The sequence below is a fragment of the Rhagoletis zephyria genome, unplaced genomic scaffold (genome assembly GCF_001687245.7).
Source record: "Rhagoletis zephyria isolate East Lansing unplaced genomic scaffold, Rhagoletis_zephyria_1.1 Rzeph_scaffold_02074, whole genome shotgun sequence".
Lineage (NCBI taxonomy): Eukaryota > Metazoa > Arthropoda > Insecta > Diptera > Tephritidae > Rhagoletis > Rhagoletis zephyria.
The window spans coordinates 39,337-50,604 of NW_016159158.1; the positions used below are offsets into that span (position 1 = coordinate 39,337).

Sequence of the window (11,268 nt, forward strand, 5' to 3'; positions counted from 1 at the left end):
TGGCACAGTTGTTGGTCCTGGTACAGCATACCAAACGGCCGAAAATTTCTAAAATCGGACAATAACCACGCCCACATCCCATATAACGGTAATTTCGAGAAATGCAAAATCTTCGATAAATCAGTAAATATTGAAGCTAATTTATTCAAAATTGATGGTTGCAACAATTCTTTACCAAGAAATACGTTTATGACAAAATTTTGGAAAATGGGCGTAGCACCGCCCACTTGTGATCACATATATGTATGTATCTCGCTAACCGTTCTAGCAATTTGTACCAAGCTCGGTATGGTTATTGTGCTTGCCACATAAAAGCAAACCGTTGAAAATTGTTGAAATCGGACTAAAATTGAGGCCGCTTTTCATATAACGGTAAATTTCAGAAATGCTTGAAATTTCAATATTTCGAAATTTAAGGACGCTAATTTACTTAAAATGTATACACCCCGGCTTATCATGTAGCGGTAGCTTTCGGAAAGGAGGAAAACATATATTTAATACTTGCGCCGGGTATTTAATGTTCGGCTCCGCCCGAACTTAGACTTTCTTACTTGTTTTTCTTAAAAATGAAATTTTATCAAGCTTTTAAAATGTTGGCCGTGTAAAATTAAGTCTTTTGAGTTGAATTCATCCATTCTATATTGCGATTTTATGCGATTTCTAAGAAAATACCTTTTTTATACATAGGTATTCTTGATACTGTCAATAGAGAGCTATTTACAATTTGCAGGCGATAACTCGATTAAGTAAGCAAAAAGGGCTGTTTACAATTATTTTGCTTAAAAGGCTGCCCCTTTTAACTTTTCAGCAAACAAATAAGGAAAGTCGGACTTTTCAGGTTTTCAATTAAAATTAATATAATTCGTCAATATTTGTCAAAAGTAGCCACTGTATAAATAATCTCTGCAACAAAGTTTTCTTTGCTACAAATATTACGGAATAACACGCATTCAAACTTTTTCAGTAAAACAACAAATGAAAAAGGACGTCTTTGGACCCCTCGGTAGTCGAGGGTTAAGATTTTTTTTTACAAAAAAGTAGAAAATCATATGTCAATCACAAATAAATCAGAGACCGAAAATAACTGGTCCACATTAAACACATTGTAACTTTTCCTATCATTAACCATTTATTTTTTAATTTTTGTGATATATCACTCTGAAAGCGTTTTATACGAGAGAGATTACGGTTAATGACTGTGAGAAATGGAATCGCTAACGAAAATAAAGGCCAAAAGCAGTTATTTATGAAATTTTTTTGTTGAAAAGGTGAGTTAGTAAATTTAATTATGCTGCAGAGAAAACACATGATGAAAATGCTACGAAGTAAAACAAACTACATATATAGAATATAGAATAACCTATATAGAATAGTAAGCAGAACTATTCTTATTCACTCAAATAATCACCGTTATAAAATTTTTTTTTACAAACTTTATACACTCACACTTTTTTATCACTACTCGTTTCCAAGTGAAAAAATCTGCGGAATTCAACGCTTGATTTTCGGCCCATCTTCTTCCCTTCAATAAGTAAACTATACTAACTAGAAGATAACTACCAAGCACTACACTCAGTATTTTTAACATACCTACTTGGATACCGTTGCATTTAAAACAAAAGGTCAATTCGAAACGTAAAAAAACATCAAATCAAATAAAGGTCTAACCAATACAGATAAGCCAAAAACTTTATTTATTTTTTATAACAAGAAATAAATGACAATTTGTGACAGCAATAAATGGGCCGGTTATTTTCAGTCTCTGTAATAAATAATAATTTTGAAGTCTACTTGTTTGCTCATAATTAATTTGCTTGGCTGAGGGCTTAACCCTAAAAAGATAACCTACAATAACCTTTTCTGCTCAAATAAAACATTTTTATTGGTTTTACATAAGCGGCCTTGTGATTTGTGCTTATTTTTTAAGAACACAAATTTTTAATAAGCATGCATTTTCCATTCTATAAAATGACTAGATTATTTAAATAAATATTGACATTAGCGTAAAATAGACCGTTAAATCGCGTTTTTGCTATGACTTTCTTATTTTATATCCGATTTTTAAAATCTTTATGTCGCGAAAAGGTCTCGCTCAGGACTATAATTGGCCATTAAAAAGTTTTGGCCTTCAAACCCGTTTTAATTTATAAGTTCACTCATTTTGGAATTACTATCGCTAGATTTTTATTTTTATATTATAAATCTAAAGCTCTCAAAAAACGATGACGACCTTGCTAACATGGGTTAGACTTATATTACAATTACATATATCGTGAGCGAGGCCTTTTCGGTGACATAAAAATTTAAAAAATCGCATAGCAAATAAGAAATTTGCAGGGAAAAACGCGATTTAGCGATTTTTACACCCACAAGTTTTTTCTCGACATAAGTATTCAAATAAAACTGACACACGCTAAACTTTTTTTCGTGATACGTCCTAATGTACATTGTATGTATACATTGTTGTATTGTGGTTCATCTTCTACAAACTTTTTTAGCTCGTACCCAGTTTTCAGTATGGGCATTTAAATGTGAATACATCAATGCATATCATCGTTTAAAGTACAAAACCGCGTAACTGACATTTTTTGCCGAAAATTGGATTTGCTCACCAAAGCTCTTGGCTCAAACCTTATCCATTCGTCCTGAAATATATGTACTAGCCGGAACTACGATTGCTTCATAGAAAAGAGAACCAGTTTGAAATATAAGTGTTTTTACTCTCTACAAAATTATTTATGCAACCTCACATACGCGGTTTTGTACTTTAAACGACGATATGTATATGTACTATACTTTTGCATATCTACTTATTTATGAATACATACATATGTACCTGTGTAGGCTCTTGTTGTGACCTCTTCGCCAATTGCTAAATAAAATATCTCAAAACAACAACACAAAGTTTTCAACAATTGATTGCAAATACATACATATGTATCTGCATATGTACCTACATATATACATATATATATATGCATGCATTTAAATGCAAATAGCAGCAAAACAGAAGAAAAAGTGCCTTTTGTTTACATTTTGTGTGTATCTGGAAGGTGTGTCATTGAGTTAGCCGCAACGTCATTGCATCCCTATACAGTAAAGCCTCGATATAACCAAGTTGAGGGGTTTTGATAAATGCTTCCTTAGAAAAACATATGTCGGCCATCTCATATATAAATAGTTAAACATGTTTTCTTTACATCCCTTTTAAAGCTAAACTATGCTCCTAAGGTATAAAAAATTATATAAGTATGTATCATCAGAAAGGTATTTTGAAGCTGAAGTGTAGAGAATGACTCAAAATTTAAAATTAGTTTAAAATAAATAAAACTTTTTAATATACCACGCTTCTATAAATGAACTAAAAAAGTAGAAAATAACATTTCACAGTCCCATAGAATTTGTTTTGATGACTTTTGATTTTGAAATTTTAGCAAGAGTCGGATAAACAATATAAGAGATTGAAAATGAAAAACGTATTTTACCGCAACACAACTCCCCTTAACTTAAGTATTTAAACTCATCTCACCTGAACTCACTTCACTTCAATTCACTACAACTTAACTCAACTCAACTCAACTTAATTTTAGTGGTTGAATTTCAGCCGCTGGGCAAACATTAGTATTTATAGAATATCAAACCCCCGATACAATGATGAATGCATNAGAGTCGGATAAACAATATAAGAGATTGAAAATGAAAAACGTATTTTACCGCAACACAACTCCCCTTAACTTAAGTATTTAAACTCATCTCACCTGAACTCACTTCACTTCAATTCACTACAACTTAACTCAACTCAACTCAACTTAATTTTAGTGGTTGAATTTCAACCGCTGGGCAAACATTAGTATTTATAGAATATCAAACCCCCGATACAATGATGAATGCATAACTTTGAAAAAAAAATAGTTATAAGTAGGTATAGCTTCGTTTTTTTACAATGGTACTCTAACCGTAAACATATTCAGAATACGCTGTCTAGAGTAGAGGTATACGCCGCCGGGCCACGCCGCCGCCGCCGCCGTTCTTTGTCATTTCACACGCGCCGCCGCCGAGTTACGAAAATATCGGCGCGGCGGCGGCGGCGGCGGCGTTCGGCGCCTAAGGAATTTTGTACAAAATTTTCATATTGTATGCACATTGAAATACATCGTTTGAAGGAACTAAATACTACTCGTATAAAAACACTATTTTACGAAATGAAAATTACATTTTTAAAAGGAGTTTTTTTTTGCATAACTTGGGCCACTGAACATTAAAAAAAAAGCGTAACTCAGAAAAAACATATGTAACACGTTTTTCGATCGAAAGCGTTTATTACAGTTAAATTAGGGTCGAATACTGGTAATCTGACGATTTTTTCCGCAGTAGAAAATTTTTTTTAATACTACAACAATACTACTTTTTTATATACTACATCAACAAGAAAGTTATACTTTAACGCCAATATCTCAGAAAGCTGTTTTAACAGAAGCGCCCTTATTGCATCTAACTCCTCAATTATTGGAGATAAAACAAAGATTAGTTGATTTTCCTGTGTTTTTTTAAACATTTTAAACAGAATTTTAATAAAAAGCAAACACTTTTTTTGCTAATTTTTACATTCGTAAGTTACTTTATTCTGGGGTCCCACAGACGTATACAAGAAATAGGTGGCTGTGTAAAAATTACGTTAGTATTCCTATGTAGTGGTCAAACCCCAGGAAGGTTTTGCTCTCGCGCATCGCAATATTTTCTACACAGAATTAAAGTCCCTCTTTTTGGTAAAAATTACTATTATTTTGCATTAAATTCTGCTCTCCTTAGAAAAATTTGGCGCTTAATATATTAGTGGAAATTTTAACCATTTATAAGCCATTTTTCAAACAGTGAGTCAAAAAGGCCCGTTCTGGTGGGAGTTGATGGGTTAAACTTTTGGAAAAAAGTAGGCCAACCTTATTTTCAATATATAACCCGCAAAAAATCCTAAGAACTCCGTAATTTAACATAACGGTTGATAAGCTTATTGCAAAAATTTATTGATAGCGACATAAATTACCCCAATAACTTAACCTTTAAATTTTTTTATTTCTTTAAATTGAAATAGTACATACGGATTTGCAGAGTACATAGAGATGTATGTATATTAGGGTGCCCATCGAAAATCGTTTTTTTTGTACGTTAGTACTACATATTTTCAAATTGTGGAAATTATCGATGGTCAAATTTTAAAAAATTCTTTGAAACTCAAGCAAAAATAGTCATTCAAAAACTCATGAATCTAGAAAATCGTAGTTTCTGACCTAAATCGACAGGCCGCGACCTCTAAATGGTCTTTAAAAAATCTATAAAAATAGGCAATAATATTTCTCATAAAAACGAATCAAATTAGGGGGTTGGGTCTTTAAATTTTCAAAAAAAGCATTTTCGATGGTAAACCTAATGTATGTACTATATAGACTTTCTTCTGTTCGGCAGCAGTCAATGACCTAATGTATGTACTATATAGACTTTCTTCTGATCGGCAGCAGTCAATGAATGAATTAAATAGAATTACAATCTGATGACATGATAAGATTAGAAGCTTCATGGCTCTTTGGAATCTACCTTATGGGCAGTAGCGCCGGCGTTTCCAGACACGCCGGCGTCGCCGCCGCCGCCGATTATTTTTGAAGTTGACCACGCCGCCGCCGCAAAGCCTGTCGGCGTAAACCTCTAGTCTAGAGGCTTTTGAGTCGAGACTTCGTTATATGGAGGAATTTGCTAAACGCCGTTTAACTGTCAACATATTTCGCATGTTTTCATGCTCAGAATTTCTTCGTTATTTCTATGGACCATTTTTGTATGGAAAACTTCGCAACATCGAAGCAAAAATTTTGTTATATTGATTTTTTTCGTTTTATCAAGGTTTGTTATATCTTGGTTTAACTTTACTAATATGTAAATATGTATGAGCATACAAATAAGCACACACCTACAAACACTTGTATGTTTTATGACTTCAAAAATTAATTTACTAATGGAATAATCGCGTAGTATCTCCTAAATCGCAACATGCGGTGACGCTCAAGTTAATCCAGGTGTTTATTGTGGCAAAAGGAAAAGGCCTTTCGCAAATGGAATTATGTAGCTTGTGCGAAGCACATTAAAATTATTTGTAGTATGTTTGGAATGTCAACACTAGTAATTTTAAAAGCGTGTTCTAGACCACATACCTATAATCGGAAGTTAAATGTTTGCGTACCTTAATTTTTAATGGAATGGGTTACTTTCGCGGACTTCTGTTTAAAAATTATAACCAGCAAACATATGTACATACATAAAATATACCACGACTTAAATTTTTTCGATATTTTCATCTATGTATGTATGTATGCATTTTAACGTAATCTACCAAATAAAATATATATTTAGTTACATACTATGTATGAATGCAATATAAAGATGAGGAAATGCACAAAAATATAGGAGCCAAGCATACTATAAAATACATACACACATACATGTGCAAATACATGGCGCCAATGTTAAGAAGATCTTAAACAATTTTTTCGATGTCACCGCACAAAACTTATNCACACATACATGTGCAAATACATGGCGCCAATGTTAAGAAGATCTTAAACAATTTTTTCGATGTCACCGCATAAAACTTATATACATACATACATACGTACAAATCTTTATATCATATGCACATACACTTGCGTTCAGCTGATTAAGTTAAGTGTCATTTTCACCAGTTTTGGCTATTACTATTTGTTTATTTAATGTTCATAATTTTTTTTATTAAAATTATGAAAATTCAACAAACTTTAACAATTACNCACCAGTTTTGGCTATTACTATTTGTTTATTTAATGTTCATAATTTTTTTAATTAAAATTATGAAAATTCAACAAACTTTAACAATTACACCCAAACATTTTAAACTTTTTATTCCGAATTTTTAGAATATTTTTTTTTTAACCTACTTCACAAAAAGAGAAGGTTATAAATTCGTCGGAATAGTTTTTGTTTGTTTTATGTATGTTACCGCTTAACTTTGGGCCACGTTAACCGATTTATATAATTCTTTTTTAAAGGAACGATGTTACCTCCCATACTAATTTCCTTTAAATCCGATCATTGGATCATGAAGAAATTAACGATGATCTTAAATTTGTATATGAGAATTGAAGTCGGTTTTGTTTTCTGCTTAAAAATTACTTGTTTGCTTAAAAATTACTTTTTACCGTAACAAAAAAATATTAAAAATCAACGCGATTTTCTAGTGTCTTGGAATTTGCACTTGAACCTACTAAAATTTAATGCACTTTAAAAATTGCATACTTAAAGATTTTCTAAAAATTCTGAATAAAAACTTTAAAATTTTTGGGTGAAATTGTTAAAGTTCGACAAACTTTTGCAATTTTTGTACAACTTTGAAATGAAGATTTATGTGGTGGTAATTATATGATGTGCTAGACTTTTATAAAAAAATCATAAAAATTAAATATACAATAGAAAAATAGCCAAAACGTCACTTAACTTAATCAACTGACCACAAGGGTATGTATGTACGTTTGTACAACAATTAATTTTAAAATATCCGTGCGCGATGTGCAATAAAAATATGTACATAAATTTATAACATAAGAATATATGTACATTAGGGTGCATCACTCTCCATAAAAAATCTGTACTTTTAACGCCATGTGTAAAATATTAAGATCATAAAAAAAGTTGTTTGAACATCAACTGCTACTTCTCTTCACCTAACACAAAATAGTGAACTCTATAATCTCAAACTAAAAGCTTATTTGATCAAACAACCAACAACAGTAACTTTTATTAGATTTATGCTGTAAAGTTATTATACTCGTATTTACAGATTTTTCCCCACGGAACATTCTTCTTTTAAGGGCTGTTTCCAGCTCTCAAGAAAAATGAAAAATTCATATAAAATGACGCACAAGAAATGGAAAAGAAATTTTCTTCTATCAAAATTACTTAAACCAGTTTGCAGCTCTCAAGAAATACTAACACAATTTTGTATGTGCTGGAGGTTCAAAGCAGGGTTTTACTTGGTGGTTTTAATATTTTACACATGACGGTAAATATAAGTACTTATCACTGTAAATATGTAGTCGGATAATGTCACTTAAAGTACGAATAACGACGCATGAGTGAGTGTAGCTCTGCATGGGCTTAAAATGGCTAATTCTGATTTTTCACGATATTGTCTTGAGTGAAAAGACAACACGATTTGTTAAATTGTAACTCGGTAATCGGTAAATCCTTCTTGAAAATTATTATTTATTCAACATTACACAACTAGATTTCATTCACTGAAATCAATTCGTATTTATGGAATTAGAATCAGGAGTATAGGTAAATAAAAACTAGTGTTCGGCAGTATCGATACCAAAAGTACTCAGAACACGATTCTCAAAAAGATCGACAGCACCCGATTTTTAAAAGTATCGATACTGAGTACTCCAAATAACTCAGTACTCACAAAAGAACTCGAAAGTCCTCTGTACTCAAAAAAGGAACTCGAAAGTACTCAGAACTTAAGAGAACTCGGAAGTACTCAGTATTAAAATTACCCGGTTCCAATAATCGCTTTGATACATGTACTCCGGGTCGATTCAAAGTATCCAGTATTAAGTGTCCAATAGACTTAAAAAGAACTGAGTTTTTTATTTATATTTACCGGTATTCAGAAATGATTGTACTAAATTTTCATTTGCAGTTTCAATAATTTTCAAGTATATATTAATTTGAATAAAATACTGCCAGCTTGTGAGATTTCTACACTTACGTGTTGAAATGTTACCAACATGTGTATATTTAAAGAAAGTACTCATTACTTTGAAAAATACCCGATCCCTAAAAGTATCGATACCAAAGAACTCGATCCTCAAAAGACTCGATACTTCCCAACAGCAATACAACTTTAACCACTTGTTTGTTCGCTCAGTGAAACTATCTCTTACATACAGTATCAAAAATCAGTATACACTGACGATTTGACGAATTTATTTGTTTATATTTTCCATACCAAATTTTTTTTTTATTTTATTTTTTTTTAAATACACACACAAGAACCTTTTTTTAATTTTATACAGAAATCGGGCAAAATGCAAACAATTTTCATCGAAATATTAATTTTTCAAGTCGCTACAATCACCATCTATTTTTGAGAATCTATATGCAAAAAAAATGCGCAACACCCCCGGCAAAAAAAATCTCAAAAATCAGCGGCAATGTTTAGCGAATTGAAACTTCCACTTTATTATACTAAAATTTAATTGGCTACAAAACTGCTTACTCAAAATCTAAGAAATCGAATTGAAAAGTTCAAAATTTCTATGAAAATATATTGCATTTTCCCCCCGAGTTCTGTATCAAATTTAAAGAATTTGTGGATTTTGCTGGTGAATGAACTATATTTTTATAAAAAAAAATAAAAAATAAAAAATTGTATGGAAAATATAAATAACTAAAATCGTCACAGCGGCAGGGCATACTTATTTTTGACGCTCACTGTATGTCTGTATATATAAACAATTGCATCAAACAACAACAATAACTTTGGAACAACAAATTATAGTGATTTTTATGAGCTGACGTATTTGGACTGTCCATAAAATATAAAAAAAAGCGGAGAAAAGTAAGGAAAGGCAAGCACCGAATTAACTTTTGGCGCATTTCCAACAACCTGCTCGAGCGGCCTCTCCAATCATTTTTGAATTGTGATTTTCGCCTTCCAACGCGCGTAACGTCCACAATGCATATACTGTTAAACATTTATTTTTTATTTTAAGCTTTTTTTGCACTCTCAAGCTAATGCCAATTGGATTTTCGTATATCTTTTTTTGTGAATAAACTCGTGACCAATTCTTAATAGAATTTGAACAAAACAAAGAAGTGAAAACTGTCAGTGTCTTTAATTTATCAATAGCAGAATAGGATTTTTTTTTGCTTTAGAAGCCCACAGGATGATGCCTATACAATGTAAAATGAAGAGTTTAATCAAAAATGCGTGGTGTCAGCTCGAAATCAATGATATTTTTTCTTACTGTTTGAACCTCTAAAACTACTGTACGAGAAGAAAAATTACAACAATAAAATATTAAGGATAGACATGGAAGGGAACACACTAACTACAAAAACAAAGAAGGTAAAAATCACCGACTTCTACCTGCCAGCAAAAACAAGTCGGAACAATTCATCTACCTATTCAGCACCGCAAATACTGCAAAACTAAGAAGACGTAACTAACAAAAGAAATAGGTAGTTAATAAGGAGTATAAATACGAGCAACCAATAAAAATTATCCAGAACCGGTTTGTCTCCAAACCAAATTTGACAAGGGATGACGGAAATTCGTTCCAAAATGCATCATACACTCACCCTGTCGGAAACAACAACAACCAAAAAGGAGATATTCTTTCACTTTGGCTGCTAGATGCTAATCTAATGCATTTATACATATGTATGTATACATATTTGAATATCTATGAACTTTTGACAAAGAAAAAAAGGTTTTACAATACATATAATTTTCCCTGTATCAATGATAAAGCGCACTGCTAACCACTACACCACAGCGGCCGCCTGAGCTAAATTTATTCTCGATAAAAATTTATGGGTATGCAACACCACTCTGTGGCTGCCAAAATATACAAATGCACCAATAGTGTGATTCGGCCTTAAGACTAAAATATGTATGTAAACTCTTAAACATTACTAACATTACCGCGAGGAACTGATAATGCGTTTGCACACCATTCCCAATGGCTTGGCATCGACATTAATGTACGAGATAAGTTGATTTTTAATTACTAATTATGGACAAATGCCTCCATTTGCCGCAAGGGTAATAAACTCACTATCATTACTAGACAGCTGACTTTATGCAAAAAATAAGCACAAAAATATGTACCATATATACATACTAGGGATGTTAATTTTTCGGCTTTTTCCGAACCCGGGATTTTCGGGATGGCATTGTGCCATGTTGACACAGATGAAACGGAACGGAATGCTAACAAATTTTTTCTCACATGTTTCTCAAACCGTTCTTAAATTGATAAACAATGCTTGAGAAAAACTTGAGAAAATGTTTAGTTTCAAATGATAAACAATGCTGAAAATCAAATTGAGAAATACGATTTTCTGAAACGTTTGAAAATTTTTATTCCAGCGCTTGTTGGGCCACTTCTGCTCTCATGGCCTTATATGTAAATATGTATGTATGAATATTTGAGGGGCATACATATGTACATATATACACAC

The 11,268-nt window shown here is 32.0% G+C and overlaps 1 protein-coding gene across 2 annotated transcripts in view; it reads right to left on the minus strand.

The window, feature by feature from the left end:
* Window positions 1-11,268, minus strand: part of Prp16 (ATP-dependent RNA helicase l(1)G0007) — a 64,530-nt gene that overhangs the window by 10,111 nt on the left and 43,151 nt on the right. Inside the window, exon 1 of one of the 2 annotated variants that reach the window (XM_017620193.1) lies at window positions 6,227-6,263. The exons of the other annotated variant lie outside the window; for it this stretch is intronic. The gene's annotated coding sequence lies outside the window, so the exon portion shown is untranslated. Of the gene's footprint in view, window positions 1-6,226; window positions 6,264-11,268 lie in introns of those variants that run through there. 2 annotated transcript variants of the gene reach the window in all.